The sequence below is a fragment of the Somniosus microcephalus genome, chromosome 4, assembly GCF_052327205.1.
Source record: "Somniosus microcephalus isolate GS21.2 chromosome 4, FLI_Smic_1.0, whole genome shotgun sequence".
Taxonomy (NCBI): domain Eukaryota; kingdom Metazoa; phylum Chordata; class Chondrichthyes; order Squaliformes; family Somniosidae; genus Somniosus; species Somniosus microcephalus.
Window position 1 is genome coordinate 73,006,547 of NC_140990.1, and position 19,047 is coordinate 73,025,593.

The 19,047-nt window shown below is 47.6% G+C and overlaps 1 protein-coding gene and 2 pseudogenes across 1 annotated transcript in view; 1 reads left to right on the forward strand and 2 right to left on the reverse strand.

The window, feature by feature from the left end:
- LOC147119209 (uncharacterized) overlaps positions 1-19,047 on the forward strand; it is a 139,291-nt pseudogene that overhangs the window by 61,809 nt on the left and 58,435 nt on the right.
- The window catches only part of LOC147119210 (uncharacterized), a 96,216-nt gene that overhangs the window by 31,128 nt on the left and 46,041 nt on the right, over positions 1-19,047 (reverse strand). The gene's annotated exons all lie outside the window — the stretch shown is intronic.
- The window catches only part of LOC147119212 (uncharacterized), a 42,616-nt pseudogene continuing 26,330 nt past the window's right edge, over positions 2,762-19,047 (reverse strand).

Consider the following 19,047-nt stretch of genomic DNA (forward strand, 5'->3'; position numbering starts at 1 on the left):
GTAAATCCATGTTGACTTTGTCTGATCCGATCACTTTTTTCCAAGTGCTCTGCTATTACATCCTTTATAATGGGTTCTAGCATTTTCCCCACTACTGATGTCAGGCTTACCGGTCTGTAATTCCCTGTTTTCTCTCTACCACCCTTTTTGAGCAGTGGGGTAACATTAGCTACCCGCCAATCCATGGGTACTGTTCCAGAGTCTATCGAATTTTGGAAGATGACCAGCAATGCATCTACTATTTCTAGGGCCTCTTCCTTAAGACACTAAAAAACCTCCCAGAAATGCGAGAAAACCAAGGGTGTTTCGAGAATGAGGAACTTAAAGAGATTATTATTAGTAATAAAAACAGTACTAGCAAAACTAATGGGACTAAAAGTCAATAAATCCCAAGGACCGGATGACCTACATCCTAGGGTTTTGAAAGAGGTGGCCATTGGAATAGTGGACGCATTGGTTGTCATCTTCCAAAATGCTATAGATTCTAGAACAGTTCCTGCAGATTGGAGGATAGCAAATGTAACCCCGCTATTTAAGAAAGGAGGGAAGAGAGAAAACGGGGAACTACAGACCTGTTGGCCTCACATCAGTAGTTGGGAAAATGCTGGAATCTATTATAAAGGATGCAATAACTGGGCACTTAGAAACTAATAGTAAGATTGGGCAGAGTCAACATGGATTTATGAAAGGGAAATCCTGTTTGACAAACCTATTGGAGTTCTTTGAGGATGTAACTGGTGGAATAGACAAAGGGGAACCGGTAGATGTGGTGTATCTGGATTTTCAGAAGGCCTTCGATAAGGTCCCACACAGGAGGTTGATGAACAAAATTAGGGCACATGTAATTGGGGGTAATATACTAGCACGGATTGAGAATTGGTTAACAGACAAAACAAAGAGTAGCAATAAACAGGTCTTTTTCAGGATGGCAGGCTGTGACTGGTGGGGTATTGCAAAGATCGGTGTTTGGGCCCCAGCTATTCACAATCTATATCAATGATTTGGATGAGGGGACTAAATGTAACATTTCCAAATTTGCTGATGATACAAAGCTAGGTGGCAGTGTCAGTTGTGAAGAGGCTTCAAGGGGATCTCGACAGGCTCAGTGGGTGGGCGAGAACATGGCAGATGGAATATAATGTGGATAAATGTGAAGTTATCCACTTTGGTAGAAAAAACAGAAAGGCAGAGTATTTCCTAAATGGTGAAAGATTGGGGAATGCAGATGCTCAAAGGGACCTGGGTGTCCTTGTACATGAGTCACTGAAAGTGAATGTGCAGGTGCAGCAAGCCATTAGGAAGGCAAATGGTATGCTGGCCTTCATTACAAGAGGATTTCAGTACAGGAATAAAGAAGTCTTATTCCAATTATATAGGGCCTTGGTGAGACCACACCTGGAGTACTGTGTACAATTTTGGTCTCCTTACCTAAGGAAGGATATACTTGCCATAGAGTGAGTGCAATGAAGGTTCACGAGATTGATTCCTGGGATGGTGGGGACTGTGGGAAGGGATTCAATTACCCGTCCCAACTGGAAACTCATCGACGCAGTCACACTGGGGAGAGACCATTCAGTTGTTCTCACTGCCTGAAGACTTTCAAAGAATCATCAAACCTGCTGAAACACCAGCAAATTCACACTGGGGAGAGGCCGTTCTCCTGCTCTGTGTGTGGGAAGGGATTTTCTCAGTCGAACCACCTGCTGACACACCAGCGAGTTCACAGTGACGAGAGACCATTCAGGTGCTCTCACTGCGCAAAGACATTTGCCCACTCATCTAACCTGCTGAAACACCAGCGAGCTCACACCAGGGAGAGGTCGTTCACTTGCTCCGTATATGGGAAGGGGTTCACTTGTTCATCCAACCTGCTGGCACACCAGCGAGCTCACACCAGGGAGAGGTTATTCTCCTGCTCCGTACGTGGGAAAGAATTCACTCGTTCATCCAACCTGCTGAAACACAAGCGAGTTCACACTGGGGAGAGGACGTTCACCTGCTCTGTGTGTGGGAAAGGATTTGCTCATTCTTCCTGTGGTAAACCACTGTTTGTATTCCACTGTGTACATACCTGGACATGCCTCGGCTGACTCCTCCCACAAGTCCTAGTATAAAGGTGACTGCTCCCCAGCCCTTTGTATTTCTGGACCGGTCGACCACTCGAGGCAGACCTTCATTCTTTTGTTAATAAAAGCCTTTAGTTACTCTCTTAACTCTCAGTCTTTTATGAGTAATTGATAACGCATCACTTCCCACCTGCAGACACACCAGCGAGTTCACACTGAGGAGAAGCCATTCACCTGCTCTGTGTGTGGGATGAGATTCACTCAGTCATCCAACTTCCGGACACACCAACTTGTTCACACTAATAAGAGACCTTTTAAATGTTCTGAGTGTGAGAAGAGCTTTAAAAGCACAAAGGATCTGCTGACACACCAGCAAATTCACAGTGGGGAGAGGCCGTTCTCCTGCCTCAAGTGTGCAAAGGGATTCACTAATTTATCCAACCTGCGGACACACCAGCGAGTTCACACTGGGGAGAGGCCGTTCACCTGCTCCGTGTGTGGGAAGGAATTCACTCAGTCGTCCAACCTGCGGACACACCAGCAAGTTCACAAGTGACTGCAGGGTTTGGATTCTGCTGTTATTGCTGCTGTTAATCATATCCAGGACTGAACCATTTTCATTCTGACAGTTGGGGTTTGTTTCAGCTGATGTTAGTAACCCCTATAACTGGGCTGGAGTTTAATCTGTATTAATGTCAAATAAATGAGCTTTGTTTCCCAAACACGCAATGTGTTGAGTCCTTGATATCTCGACAATAAAACGAGCTGATTGAGGACTTGTTACAAACTGAGTGGAATCCACCTGAGAACTGAATTCCCACAACTTGTTAAAAGATGGATCTACAAGATGTCCAAGTCTGACAGGACAGAAAATTCTATTATATCACAGGGTCCACTTCGACCCTCCAGGGCAGTGAGTCCCTGTAATATTGGATTTTAACCTATGGGAAATATTCTGATAATCTCTTATTGTCACGGGGCAAAGCAGCCTTGTTACTTTAACATCAATTTAATCAAACTCAATGTACAATCCGATCTCCAAAGGGAAACGTCTCCTTAAAGCTGACGGTGTCGGCAGTTCTGCAGCTCATTTCTCAGTGTGAGCGTGTCAGAGTGAAAAGCTTTAACAACAGCCGATGTTTCACAAAGGGAGACCTCACCAGACCAAAGGCCATTGGTGGAGTTTAATGGGCTGTTTGTGTCACTGGGCTACAGGAGGCCATTTTTAACTGAAAGAAAACTGGTCACAGCAAACAGAGAGTTTAACAGACTGTCCCTGGTCCACACGAACCCCCACCTTCTCTCTCTCTCACTATTTATGGGCACCGCTGCAGTAATTGCTCCTCTGACCTTTACTCTCTTGTCCCTCCTACACCCCTAGTACATGGCCCGACACAATCTCCCTCCCCCTACATCCTCACTGTGCTGGAATCCACACCAGTCTCCCCATCTGCTCCTTGTTATCTCCCTGGATCCAAAAACTACTGAACTCAGTCTTCCCCTCCTGAAGTCTACAGGCTCGAAAACTGAAGCTTGGTGTCCCTCAGTCCCGACTCCTTGATTTACCTCCCCTTCTCTCCTCCTCTTTCCCCCTTGGTTGTGTTCCACACTCTGGGCCTTGGGCCTTCCCCGGGGATTCTCAGTATGAACAGGTGGGATGTGTTTGGAGACAGGGTGCCCCGGCTCTCCACCTTTAAAGGGACAAGGAGACGACCAGCTGGGCTGAATGGCCCTGCTTTATGACATCACTGCAGTGCCTAGCAACCAGCCTCCCTGAGCCCTGCTCATTATGGGCTGGGTTTAGCTCAGTGCTGTTACAGGAAGGGAAACAGGAGCAGGATTCGCCCCGTGTGGAGCCCAGGATTAATGGGGAGAGGTACAGGATCAATTTATACCTTATTGAGTGAGAAATGTCATTGTCCCGGACACTCCCTGTCCCTCAGCATCTGTGTCGGGGAGCAGCTGATGGGTTTACTCTGTATCTAACCCGTGCTGTACCCGACTTGAGAGTGTTTGATGCTGACACTAGGGGCTCAGCTCCACGAGCACAACATTTAACCCAAAGATGATCTGATAAACCCATCAGCTTCTCCCCTGGACACAGGTCCTGAGGGACAGGGAGTGTCTCTGATATTTTGGTCGGTGTCGTTGATCAAGTTTAAACACCTTGCTCACATCTCCTCTCACCCTGCTTTGTTCTAATGAGAAGTGCCCCAGTTTCTCTCGTCTCTCCTCCTGGGAAAGAGAAGTTTGCCTCAGTTAGAAACTCAAACAGGCGCTTCACTGCAGACAGGTCATCATGAGGAAACATTTCTTTACCCAGCGAGTTATTATGATCTGAAATGCACTGCCTGAAAGGGTGGAGGAAGCAGATTCAAGAGTAACTTTCAAAAGGGAATTGGATAAATATTTAAAGGGAAAACATTTACCGGGATATTGGGAAAGAGCAAGGGAGTGGGACTAATTGGATAGCTCTCCCAAAGAGCTGGCACAGGCATGATGGGCCGAATGACCACCTTTTGTGCTGTATCATTCTATGATTCTCTGATAACTAAAGCCTCTCATCCGTGGTATAACCTCAGTTAATTTATTCTGCAGCCTCTCTGTGGCCCCAACATCCTTCCTAGTGTAAGATGCCCAAAACTTATTCTAACTGCAGCCGAACCGATGGTTTTGTTTTCTACACCCCATTTATAAAAAACCTCAGGTAACATTTTTAAACCACTTTATAAACTTGTCTTCCAACTTTTAAAGATTTGTGGATCTGATCTCCCTGTAGATTTTAGAGATATTAACATAACATGGCTAAAATAAATTGACATCAAATGTCTGATATAATGTGTATTATGGGAAAGAGAAGTTTAGTCTGAGTTAGAAACTCAAACAGGCGTTTCACTGCAGACAGGTCGCCATGGCAACACTGATAAGACATTCAATTAACTGAATCGACTGGTTGGAATCTGTAATCAGATCAGGGGAAAGGACAGATTTTGTCTGTTATTAATCACAATATAAGCTTAGAATCATAGAATGGTTACAGCACAGAAGGAGGCCATTCAGCCCATCGAGCCCGTGCCGGCTCTCTGCAAGACCACTTAAGCGAGTCCCACTCCCCGCCCTTTCCCCGTAACCCTGCAAATGTTTTTCTTTCAGGTACTTATCCAATTCCCTTTTGAAAGCCGTGATTGAATCTGCTTCCACCACCCTTTCAGGCAGTGCATTCCAGATCCTAACCACTCGTTGTGTAAAAAAGTTTATCCTCATGTCGCCTTTGGTTCTTTTATCCATCACCTTAAATCTGTGTCCTCTGGTTCTCAACCCTTCCGCCAATGGGAACAGTTTCTCTCTATCTACTCTGCCCAGACCCCTCATGATTTTGAACACCTCTATCAAATCTCCTCTCAGCCTTCTCTGCTCCAAGGAGAACAACCCCAGCTTCTCCAGTCTATCCACATAACTGAAGTCCTTTATCCCTGGAACCATTATTGTAAATCTTTTCTGCACCCTCTCTAATGCCTTCACATCCTTCCTAAAGTGCGGGGCCCAGAATTGGACACAATGCTCCAGTTGAGGCTGAACCAGTGTTTTATGAAGGTTCATCATAACCTCCTTGCTTTTGTACTCTGTGCCTTCCTTGCTTTTGTTTCCTCTTGTTGCTGGCTCCAGGCACTGGAGCTGTTCCTGTGTGTTCAGCTCTCAGCTGCAGTCAGTACCTGGGCCGGGCTCAGCACTTTACCCAGCACATCTATGTCCACGTTGTCATACTTGACACGGAGGGGCTGTGCAGGCTTCTCGTCCACCTCGGTCAGGGCGAGAGGTCCCGACCACTCATACAAGTCTACGGGCATGTTGCGGCCGCACTGCGGACAGCCCGGGCTTAGGCTGCGCGAGCTGGAGCCGCGTGAGCTACACTGGAGAAGGTTGAGATTCCAGAAATAGTGGGGAACCAAGGGGCTAATGAGAGTGAGGAACTTAAAGTAATTCATATCAGTCAAGAAAAAGTACTTGAGAAACTAACGGGACTAAAAGCCGACAAATCCCCTGGACCTGACGGCCAACATCCTAGGGTTCTAAAAGAGGTGGCTGCGGAGATAGTGGATGCATTGGTCGTGATCTTCCAAAATTCCCTAGATTCTGGAAAGGTCCTCGTGGAATGGAAGGTAGCAAATGTAACCCCGCTATTCAAGAAAGGAGGGAGAGAGAAAACAGGGATCTACAGGCCAGTTAGCCTGACATCAGTCCTCAGGAAAATGCTGGAATCCATTCTTAAGGGAATGGAACAGGGCACTTAGAAAATGATTATATGATTAGGCAGAGTCAACATGGTTTTGTGAAAGGGAAATCGTGTTTGAAAAATTTGTTGAGTTTTTTGAGGATGTAACTAGCAGGGTAGATAAAGGGGAACCAGTGGATGTAGTATATTTGGATTTCCAAAAGGCATTCGATAAGGTGCCACATAAAAGGTTATTATGCAATATAAGGGCTCATGGGGTTGGGGTAATATAGTAGCATGGATAGAGGATTGGTTAATGGACAGAAAACAGAGAGTAGGGATAAACGGATCTTTTTCAGGTTGGCAGTCTGTAACTAGTGGGGTGCCGCAAGGATCAGTGTTGGGGCCTCAGCTATTTACAACCTATATTAATAACCTAGATGAAGGGACCGAATGTAATTTATCCAAGTTTGCTGATGATACAAAGCTAGGTGGGACAGTAAGCTGTGAGGAGAATGCAAAGAATCTGCTAAGGGATATAAATAGACTAAGTGAGTGGGCAGTAAGGTGGCAGATGGAGTATAATGTGGGGAAATGTGAGGTTATTCACTTTGATAGGAAGGAAAGGAAAACAGAATATGTGAGAAACTATTAATTATTGGTGTTCAGAGAGATTTGGGTGTCCTCGTGCAAGAAACACAGAAAGCTAGCATGCAGGTACAGCAAGCAATGAGGAAGGCAAATGGCATGTTGGCCTTTATTGCAAGGGGGTTGGAGTATAAGAGTAAGGAAGTCTTGCTACAATTGTACAGGGCCTTGGTGAGACCACTCCTGGAGTACTGTGCACAGTTTTGGTCTCCTTATCTAAGAAAGGATATACTTGCCTTGGAGGCGGTGCAATGAAGGTTCACTAGATTGATTCCTGGGATGAGAGGGCTGTCCTCTGATGAGAGATTGTGTAGAATGGGCCTATACTCTCTGGAGTTTGGAAGAATGAGAGGTGATCTCATTAAAACATTCTGAGGGGGATTGACAGGGTAGATGCTGAGAGATTGTTTCCCCTGGCTGGAGAGTCTAGAACTAGGGGCCATAGTCTCAGGATAAGGGGTCGGCCATTTAGGACTGAGATGACACAAAGCTGGGTGGGCGTGTGTGCTGTGAGGAGGATGCAGAGAAACTCCAGTATGATTTGGACAGGTTGGATGATTGGGCAGATGCATGGCAAATGCAGTATAATGTGGATAAATGCAAGGTTATCCACCTCAGTGGCAAAAATAGGAAGACAGATTATTATCTGAACGGCAATAGATTGGGAAAATGGGAAGTGCAACGAGACCTGGGTGTCCTTGTGCACCAGTTGCTGAAGGTAAGCATGCAGGTGCAGCAGGCAGTTAAGAAGGCAAATGGTATGCTGGCATTCATAGCGAGAGGATTCGAGCACAGGAGCAAGGATGTCTTGCTTCAGTTGTACAGGGCCTTGGTGAGACCACACCTTGAGTATTGTGTGCAGTTTTGGTCACCTTATCTGAGGAAGGATGTTCTTGCCATGGAGAGAGTTCAGCGAAGATGCACCAGACTGATACCTGGGATGGCAGGAATGACATATGAGGAGAGATTGGGTCGATTAGGCTTATATTCGCTAGAGTTTAGAAGAATGAGAGAGGATTTCATTGAAACATATAAAATTCTAATAGGACTAGACAGACTAGATGCAGGAAGGATATTCCCGATGGCGGGGGAGTCCAGAACCAGAGGTCACAGTCTAAGGATAAGGGGTAAGCCATTTAGGACTGAGATGAGGAGGAATTTCTTCACTCAGAGGGTTGTGAATCATTGAAATTCTCTGCCCCAGAAGGGCTGTGATTGCTCAGTCTTTGAGTATATTCAAGGCTGCGATAGGAACATTTTTGGATTCTAGGGGAATCAAGGGAGATGGAGATCAGGCGGGAAAGTGGAGTTGAGGTCGAAGATCAGCCATGATCTTATTGAATGGCGGAGCAGGCCCGAGGGCCGTATGGCCGACTCCTGCTCCCAATTCTTATGTTAATGTTCTTATACTCCCTACATCTGATAGGCTCTGTGCTGCTTGCCCTCAATCCTTATTGGTTGCACTGATCTGTTTTCCCACAGCCCTCCTGCTATAAATAAGGGCATCGCTGCCAGTCAGTAATAAGAGGTGGTGCTGGGCGGAGGGCTCTGTCAGCTAGGGGTCCACGAGAAGGTTTCAAAGGGTCCAGTGGTGGACACCTTGAAACCTTCACGTGGACTCCTAGGAGGCCACAGACCCCCAGTTGAGAACACCTGCTGCAACAGACCAGGGTTCCTGGGAACAGACCCTACAGACCCATCTCCCTTATCCTGTAATAGACCAGGGTTCTTGGGGACAGACCCCACAGACCCACCTCCCTTATCCTGTAATAGACCAGGGTTCCTGGGGACAGACACCACAGACCCATCTCCCTTATCCTGTAATAGACCAGGGTTCCTGGGGACAGACACCACAGACCCATCTCCCTTATCCTGTAATGGACCAGGGTTCCTGGGGACAGACACCACAGACCCATTTCCCTTATCTTGTAACAGACCAGGGTTCCTGGGGACAGACACCACAGACCCATCTCCCTTATCCTGTAACAGACCAGGGTGCCTGAGGACAGACCCCACAGACCCATCTCCCTTATCCTGTAACAGACCAGGGTTCCTGGGGACAGTCCCCACAGACCCATCTCCCTTATCCTGTAACAGACCAGGGTTCCTGGGGACAGACCCCACAGACCCATCTCCCTTATCCTGTAACAGATCATGGTTCCTGGGGACAGACCCCACAGACCCATCTCCCTGATCCTGTAACAGACCAGGGTTCCTGGGGACAGACCCCACAGACCCATCTCCCTTATCCTGGAACAGACCAGGGTTCCTGGGGACAGACCCCACAGACCCATTTCCCTTATCCTGTAACAGACCAGGGTTCCTGGGGACAGACCCCACAGACCCACCTCCCTTATCCTGTAACAGACCAGGGTTCCTGCGGACAGACACCACAGATCCATCTCCCTTACCCTGTAACAGACCAGGGTTCCTGGGGACAGACACCACAGACCCATCTCCCTTATCATGTAACAGACCAGGGTTCCTGGGGACAGACCCCACAGACCCATCTCCCTTAACCTGTAACAGACCAGGGTTCCTGGGGACAGACCCCACAAACCCATCTCCCTTATCATGTAACAGACCAGGTTCCTGGGGACAGACCCATCTCTCTTAGCCTGTAACAGACCTGGGGACAGACCCCACAGACCCATCTCCCTTATCCTGTAGCAGACCAGGGCTCCTGGGGACAGACCCTACAGACCCATCTCCCTTATCCTGTAACAGACCAGGGTTCCTGGGGACAGACCCTACAGACCCATCTCCCTTATCCTGTAACAGACCAGGGTTCCTGGGGACAGACCCATCTCCCCTCTCAATGGTGATTCAAAGATATTGTGTAAACTTTCACCTGAATGGGACTGATTTGTTGATCCCCACCTGATCAGACAGGCTCTGTCTGAAGGAGACTCTCAGATAAATTCTGATCTTCTTCTTCTTCTTTCGTAGCAAAGCAAATCCAATGTCAATATCTAAGTCAGATATCCAGGCCAAAGCTTCCTGTGTAACAGTGTGGATATCTTGTCGGCTGCCTGTGAATTTCCTCTGAGGGCAGTGCTCAATGATGGGCTCCAGGGTATGATCAGGAGCTCCACAGTCACATGGTGGGGATGCTTTAATCTTCCATCTATGGAGAAGGTGGCAGCATCTACCATGACCGTTTCTGAGGCAGTTGATGGTTGTCCACTGTTTGTGAGGAAGGTTTGATCCAATGACTATTAAACGCTCCCCAGGCTGCAGGTTCTGTGGCTGATGCCAGCCCTTGCCCTCTCCGTTCGTTCTCAGGAGACTTTGTCCCGTATTGAGAGTCTCTCTGGAGATGGTGCTGGAGTCGATGGGGTTTGAAACATTCACTCAGTGGGTCTCCTCACTGTGCTCTCACCCTCCACCTTTAATGATCACCAATGGGATTGGGTCTGTCCCTTTTGAACGGTTCAGGGCTCTGGGCAGGGGGTCCATTGCCCCCCTGGTGTTTCCATTGACTGTCGAACCCTTAGCTGTGAGTCTGTGCACTTCCCCAGATATCTGAGGGATTCGAGTGGTGGGAGAGAACACAAGGAGTCTCTTTATACAGAGGGTGTCCTTCTTTCACCCGATTGGGCTTCAAGGGGTGGAGGAGGTGAACCCGGGGCGGGGGGCTGATGCTGATCTGGACTTGTGTGGAGGGAGTGAGATATCGGGGCTGAAACTCCACTCCTGGTCCATCGCTGCCACTGGTACATTTCGCCCGGTGAATACGACGGACTCCCCGGGTTTACACTCTCCCCTCATTTAAACATAGATGGTGCAGTGTGGGAGGTGAGGGAGGAGTCTGCTCATTCCCGGGGGCAGATCAGACAAAGTGCTTTGAGTGGTGGGTCCAGCAGTGAAACTGAAACCAAACCAAAGGGAACAAATAAAGATCCAATCCAAGGGAACAAGCAACAGGACAATGGGAAGAAACCACAACCGGCCCAAAAGTGGGATAATCTACACAAAAGGTCGGTGCGGACAGTTAGAAACTCCTCCTGGTGACTGTGTGCCTGCAGGACTCGGCTTCACTCCAGTGTTTAAAGGCACAGAGCGCTGGCTCACACCCAGGGGGCAATGTGTGGGAATTCCAGGGGCAGTGAGGACATGCCCAGAAACACCCCGGAGCAGTGAAAGCCCACTGGGCTCCAGGACAAGCTCATCGGAAAACCCAGGGCAAGGGCAAATTCAAAACGCAGTTTACAGGCGTGATTCTCTATTCACACATCGAAGGTGAGAGAGATGCTGTGGGACACACACTAAATCCAGTAGCTGAAAGTGATTAACAGACTGGGTTTGTGTTTAGTGACCTGGGCGTGTTACCGATACCTTCCCTGGATACCAAGGCTAGGAGAGGCACTCTGGAATGTATGGGGAGCTGGGACTTGTCCATGAGAGTAACCGAAGGTCTGAGAACTGAAATAATCTAGAGTTAGAAAGGAGAAAAGGCCCAAAAATGGAGCACTCGGTAACAGGACATCAGTTAATCTCCTCTTATCTTGCAGAAATCAAATACTCAACACGCTGAGTATTTGAAGCAAAGCTGATTTAATCGACAGATATCTAGAACATTAATAACTCCAATAACTGGGCTGGAGTTTAAGATCAGCAGAAACAAACCCCAAATGTCAGAATGAACAGGGTTCAGTCCTGGATGTGATTAACAGCAGCAATAACAGCAGAATCCAACCCCTGCAGTAATGTGTGAACTCGCTGGTGTTTCAGTAGGTGGGATGAACGTTTGAATCGCTTCCCACACACGGAGCAGGTGAACTGCCTCTCCCCAGTGTGAACTCGCTGGTGTTTCAGTGGGTGGGATGAACGTTTGAATCACTTCCCACACACGGAGCAGGTGAATGGCCTCTCCCCAGGGTGAATATGTTGGTGTGTCAGCAGGGTGGATGACTGAGCGAATCCATTCCCACAGAGCAGGTGAACGGCCTCTCCCCAGTGTGAGCTCACTGGTGTCTCAGCAGGTTGGATGACCGAGTGAATCCCTTCCCACACACGGAGCAGGTGAACGGCCTCGCCCCAGTGTGAACTCGCTGGTGTCTCAGCAGGTTGGATGACCGAGTGAATCCCTTCCCACACATGGAGCAGGTGAATGGCCTCTCCCCAGTGTGAACTCGCTGGTGTCTCAGCAGGTTGGATGACCGAGTGAATCCCTTCCCACACACGGAGCAGGTGAACGGCCTCTCCCTAGTGGGAAGGGTGGGGTCGATTCGGATCCAAAAATTAGATTAAATGCATGGAGACAGAGGGCATGGCTGAGGTACTAAATGAGTACTTTGTATCTGTCTTTACCAAGGAAGCAGATGCTGCTAGTGAGTATAGGAACAGGAGGATAGAGGAGATGAATGCTTGGCTAAAGAGTTGGTGCAGGATGGAGGACTTTAGTTTCCTGGATCACTGGGTCTGCTTCTGGGGAAGGTGGGACCTGTACAAGTCGGACAGGTTGCACCTGAACCAGAACGGGACCAACATCCTTGCAGGGAGGTTTGCTAGTACTGTTGGGGTGGGGGGGTTAAACTAACTTGGCAGGGGGATGGGATACAGAGTGGAGCTATAGTAGGAGGTGATGCATAGCCAAATGTAGAGGAAAAGACAAGTCAGCCTGGAAGGCAGAGCAAATATGTAATGGCACAAGGGAGTATGGCAAGGCTGGATGGCATTTATTTTAATGCAAGGAGTCTTGCAAGTAAGGCAGATGAATTGAAGGTGTTGATGAACACATGGGAGTATGATATTGTTGCTATCACAGAGACATGGTTGAGGGAGGGGCAGCTCAATATTCCGGGGTATAGAATCTTCAGGCAAGACAGAGGGGGGTGCAACAGAGGAGGGTGTGTCGCAATATTAATCAAGGAGTCAATTACTGCTGTAAGGAGGGATGATATCTTAGCAGGTTCCTCTAATGAGGCCATATGGGTAGAACTTAAAAACAAAAAAGGGGCAAGAACTTTGCTGGGAGTGTACTATAGGCCCCCAAACAGTCAGGGGGAGATAGAGGAACAGATATGTCGGCAAATCTCTGAGAAGTGTAGAAATAATATGGTAATAATAGTAGGGGATTTCAACTTCCCCAATATTAACTGGGATAGTCAGAGTGTGAAAGACTTAGAGGGTGCGGAATTCTTAAAGTGCATCCAGGAGAGCTTTTTGAGCCAGCATGTAGAAATCCTACAAGAGAGGGGGCGGTACTGGACCTAATTCTAGGGAATGTAGCCGGGCAAGTGGTAGAAGTGTCAGTAGGAGAGCATTTTGGTGACAGTGACCATAATTCGGTGAGATTTAAGGTAGTCATGGAAAAGGACAGAGATGGACTGGAAATAAAGGTTCTAAATTAGGGGAAGGCCGATTTTAATATGATAAGGCAGGATCTGGCCAAAGTGGACTGGGATCAGCTACTTGTAGGAAAATCCACATCAGAGCAGTGGGAGTCTTTCAGAAAGGAAATAGAAAGAGTACAATGCCAACATGTTCCCATAAAGGTCAAGGGTGGGACCAACAAGCCCAGGGAACCCTGGCTGTCAAGGGATATACAAGAATGGATTAGGAAAAGAAGGGAGGCTTTTGGCAGATACAAAGGACTAAAAACAGTGGAGGCCCTAGAGGAGTATAGAAAGTGCAGGGGGCTACTTAAAAAAGAAATTAGGAGAGCGAAGAGGGGGCATGAAAAAACACTGGTGGGCAAAATAAAGGAAAATCCCAAGGTGTTTTATAAGTATATTTAGGGCAAGAGGATAACCAGGGAAAGAGTAGGGCCCATTAGGGACCAAATTGACAATCTGTGTGTAGAGCCGGAAGATGTAGGTGAGGTTTTAAATGAATATTTTGCATCTGTGTTCACTGTGGAGAAGGACGATGTAGGCATATAAATCAGGCAGGGGATTGTGATTTACTTGAACAAATTAGCATTGAGAGGGAGGAGGTACTAGCAGTTTTAGCGGGCTTAAAAGTGGAAAAATCCCCAGGCCCAGACGAGCTGTATCCCAGGCTGCTGTGTGAGGCAAGGGAGGAGATTGCAGGGGCTCTGACACAAATTTTCAGAACCTCTCTGGCCACAGGGGAGGTGCAATAGGACTGGATAACAGCTAACGTAGTACCATTGTTCAAGAAGGGTAGTAGGGATAAACTACGGAATTACAGGCCAGTGAGCCTAACATCAGTGGTAGGGAAATTATTGGAAAAAGTTCTGAGGGACAGAATTAGTCTCCACTTGGAGAGTCAAGGATTAATCAAGGATAGTCAGCATGGCTTTGTCAGGGGGAGATCATGTCTAACCAATTTGATTGAATTTTTTGAGGGGGTGACTAGGTATGTGGATGAGGGTAGTGCAGTTGATGTAGTTTACATGGTCTTCAGTAAGGCTTTTGACAAAGTCCCACATGGGAGATTGGTCAGGAAGGTAAGAGCCCATGGGAACCAGGGCAATTTGGCACATTGGATCCAAAATTGGCTTAGTGGCAGGAGGCAGAGGGTGATGGTCAAAGGTTGTTTTTGTGACTGGAAGCCTGTGTCCAGTGGTGTACCGCAGGGATCGGTGCTGGGTCCTTTGCTTTTTGTAGTGTACATTAATGATTTAGATATGAATGTAGGAGATATGATCAGTAAGTTCGCAGATGACACGAAAATTGGTGGAGTGGTAAATAGCGAGGAGGGAAGCCTCAGGCTACAGGACGATATAGACGGGTTGGTTAGATGGGCAGAACAGTGGCAAATGGAATTTAACCCTGAAAAGTCTGAGGTGATGCATTTTCGGAGGACTAACAAGGCAAGGGAATACACAATGAGTGGTAAGACCCTAGGAAGGACAGAGGATCAGATGGACCTTGGTGTGCATGTACATAGATCCCTGAAGGCAGCAAGACAGGTACATAAGGTGGTTAAAAGGGCATATGGGATACTTGCCTTCATTAGCCGAGGCATAGAATATAAGAGCAGGGAGGTTATGATGGAGCTGTACAAAACGCTGGTTAGGCCACAGCTGGAATATTGTGTGCAGTTCTGGTCACCACACTATAGGAAGGATGTGGTTGCATTGGAGAGTGTTACGTCCGTGTATCTTAATGTTGTGTCCGTCAATAATCAGACAACAGACTGCAGGGAATGATTCAACAGGTGTTTACTGAATGAGGGTTACTCTAGAACTAACTATACAGATCACTACTCAGGTTTATATACAGGTGTGGTCACTGCCGGTACTACAGTATACAGGAGCTGTAAAAGGTAGTTCTCTCCCTTAAGGTATATATACATTACATACATTACAATTCCTCCCCTTTTAGATTAACAGTACCATAATACTCATTTAACAATTAACATTTTTAATATACAATGTTATATGAAAATAGTCCATTCATATATTCAGTCTCTGGGGAGGCTTCCTGATTCTTTCTGAATAACGCCTTTCCCGAGTGTCTCGCTCTTGGTGCGGAGGCGATTCTAGCACCCTGTCTTCAGTTGATTCATCAGCTTCCAATGTTATTGTTTCTGAGGTAGATGCGACCTGTACATTGGGTTCCTCACCAGGTACGTATGGCCGAGACATGGGGTTGACTCGTTCCTGTGACTCTAGGATCTGGTCAGCATGGCATCTCACAATGTTCTCCCCAACATCCACTGTGTACATTAGTGGCCCCTGCCGTGTGCATATCGTTCCTGGTTGCCATTTCCCTGTTCAGTAGTCGCGGGCCAAGACTGGTTGCCCTACATTGAAGCTCCTTGTCGGCTTCTCATTGATGTGCTGGAATTGCTTACTCTCAACATCTCTTCGTACATTTGGTCTGAGCAAATCCAGATGAGAGCTCAACCTTCGGTTAAAGAACATCATGGCCGGGGCCTGGTTGGTGACTGCATGTGTCGCATTTCTGTAGGCTAACAGGAAATTGTCCACCTTATGCTGCAGTGGAATATTGTCATCGCATGTGGCCTTTACTGCTTTTTTAAAGGTTTGTATGAACCTCTCAGCCAATCCATTTGTGGCTGGATGATACGGGGTGGATGTGTAATGCCTTACCCCATTCCTTTTCATAAATCTTCGAAACTCTTCGGACACAAACTGTGGTCCGTTATCAGAGCAAATCTGCTCTGGCAAGCCGTTCCTGGCAAAAATGGTCCGTAGGACTGCAATAGCTTTCTCCGTGGTGGTGGAGGACATTTTGATCACCTCAGGCCATTTCGAGTGCGCATCCACGGCTATTAAAAACATTGAGTCCATGAATGGACCAGCAAAATCAATATGCACCCGTTGCCATGGAGATGAGGGCCACTCCCATGGGTGTAGAGGGGCATGTGGTGGTGCATTTTGGACCTTCTGGCATCCTGAGCAGCTCTTTGTCAGGTCCTCGATTTGCTGATCGATCCCCGGCCACCACACATAAGCCCTAGCAAGGCATTTCATTTTCACCCCTCCCAGATGACCTTCGTGGAGCTCATTGAGCACTCTCTCCCTTAACTTGGGTGGAATTACCACTCGGGATCCACACATCAAGGTCCCCTGGCATACTGACAGCTGTTCTCTTCTGGATGAGAATGCTGGCAACAGTGAGTCGCCATGTGCTGGCCATCCCTTCACCGTCAAATCATATACCCGAGACAGTGTCGGGTCATTTCGGGTCTCCTTCTCTATACCAGCATTAGTTACTGGCAAGCATTCAATTATAGTCGAATGAAATATTTCGACAGGATCCACTGCTGGTGCTTCCTCCGCAGTAGGCAGTGGCAGGCGTGATAGCCCATCAGCGTTTCCATGCTGTTTCGTGCCCTTATACTCAATTTCATATTGGTGCGCCCCTAGAAAAAGGGACCATCTTTGTAGCCATTGCGCAGTCATCACCGGAACGCCCTTCTTTGGATTAAAGATGGAGACAAGTGGTTGGTGGTCAGTCAGCAAGGTGAACTTCTGCCCGTGCAGATAGTGATTGAACTTTTTCACTCCCCACACTAGGCTGAGGGCCTCCCTGTCAATCTGGGCGTAGTTACGCTCGGCTGAGGTTAGTGACCGAGACGCAAAGGCTACTGGCCTCTCCGAGCCATCCGGGAATTTGTGCGACAGCACAGCTCCAATGCCATAGGGTGATGCATCACACGCCAACCGAATTGGTAGTGCTGGGTTGAAATGAGCCAACACCTCTTTTGATGTGATCAATGCTTTGCTCTTCTGGAAAGCTCGTTTACATTCATCACTCCACTTCCATGGTACCCCCGTTTGCAGTAGGGTGTTCAGTGGGTGTAGTACGGTAGACAAATTCGGCAAGAACTTATGGTAGTAGTTCACCAGCCCGAGGAACGACCTCAGTTGTGACACATTTTCCGGTGCTGGAGCCTTGACTACTGCCTCAATCTTTTCAGGGGACTTATGTAACCCCTCTTTATCAATAACGTGGTCACAATACGAGATCTGCTTCTGGAAAAACTCGCATTTGTGGCGATTAGCTCGGAGCCCATATTCCTTCAATCTAGTGAGCACCTGCGCCAGGTTGGCGAGGTGATCACTGTCATTTTTGCCCGTGACCAGGATGTCGTCCAAATAACACTGGGTCCCTGGAATCCCTTGCAAGACTTGTTCCATTGCCATTTGCCAAATATCCGGAGCTGATGCTACCCCGAACACCAGCCGGTTGTATTGGTAGAGACCTTTATGAGTGTTGATTGTGAGGTACTGTTTCGAGGCTTCTTCTACCTCCATTTGCAGGTACGCCTGGGCCAGATCAATCTTACTGAAGCGTTTCCCTCCAGATAGCGAGGCGAAAATATCTTCAATCCGCGGAAGCAGATATTGTACAGTGTGAAGGACTGGGTTCACTGTCACCTTAAAGTCCCCACAGATGCGAACCTTCTTTGGTTCCCCAGGCGTATTACTCAATGACCTCTTCATTACAGGAACGATGGGTGTAGCCCACTCGCTCCAGTCCACTTTGGACAGTACTCCTGAACGTTCCAAACCATCCAGCTCTGCTTCGATGGCTGGGCGGATCGCATAAGGTACCGGTCTGGCCTTAAAAACTTTGGGCTTGCATTTTCCTCTATTTTGATCATCGCTGTTATGCCTTTTAGTGTTCCAAGTCCCTGCTGGAACACTTCTTGTGCATCAGTTAGCATTTTTGACAGTCGTCCAGGTGTGACGTCGTCATCCTTTTTGGCATCTACAGTCAGTGCTTGTATGGAAAGCCAATCTAGCTGTATCTTCCGGATCCAGTCACGTCCTAGTAGTGGTGGTCCTCCATCTGGCAATACATATAGGTCCATTTTTGGTGTTTCCTTGCCGTTATATATAACGTTCACCCTTATTTTTCCTTTGGGGTAGACTTTTTGCCCCGTGTACGTCTTCAAGACAATCTTTGTATCTCTCAAGGGTATATGTGAGAATAGCCGCTTGTAGTCCCTTCAGTTTATGACTGTTAGGGCTGATCCTGTGTCCAATTCCATTTTCACTTGGACTCCTGCTATCTTGAGCGTGACCCAGATAGTTTGGTGATCCTCCGTTTTGATCACATTATGTAGTTTCAGACAACCCAGCTCCTTGCTTCCAGAGTCTGTATCACTCTTCTGTTCGTCTGAACTACTCTCCGTCACCTTATGTACCTTCTTGTACTTCTCCTGTGGAGATTTCTTGCTGCTGGTGTTCTTTCCCGACCTGCAGACTCTTGCTATGTGTCCTACTTTTCCATACTGTCTGCACACTTTGTCCTTGAACCAGCAATCATTATGGTCGTGTGTTGTTCTGCCGCAGCGATAGCACTTCACTGTTCAGTATGACATTTCATTTGTGCCATATTCTTGCGGTCTCCGTTGTATCTCTGCAGCGCCCCGTGCTGCTGCTTCGTGTGATACTGCAATGCTGAAAGCCTTGTCCAGCGTAAGATCCTTTTCTGATAGAAGCCGTTTCTGGGTTCCTTCACTTTGAAGCCCACACACAAACTTGTCCCTTAAAGTATCTGCTAGTCCCGTTCCAAACTGACAGTGTTTCGATAGCTTGCGCAGTTCCGTTAAATACTCAGCATTACTTTCATCTTTATGCTGGTTCCTTTTGTGAGACTTAAATCTTTCTGCTATCAGCAGTGGTGTGGGGTTTAAGTGCTCCTGTAGGATTGACACTATGTTTTCAAA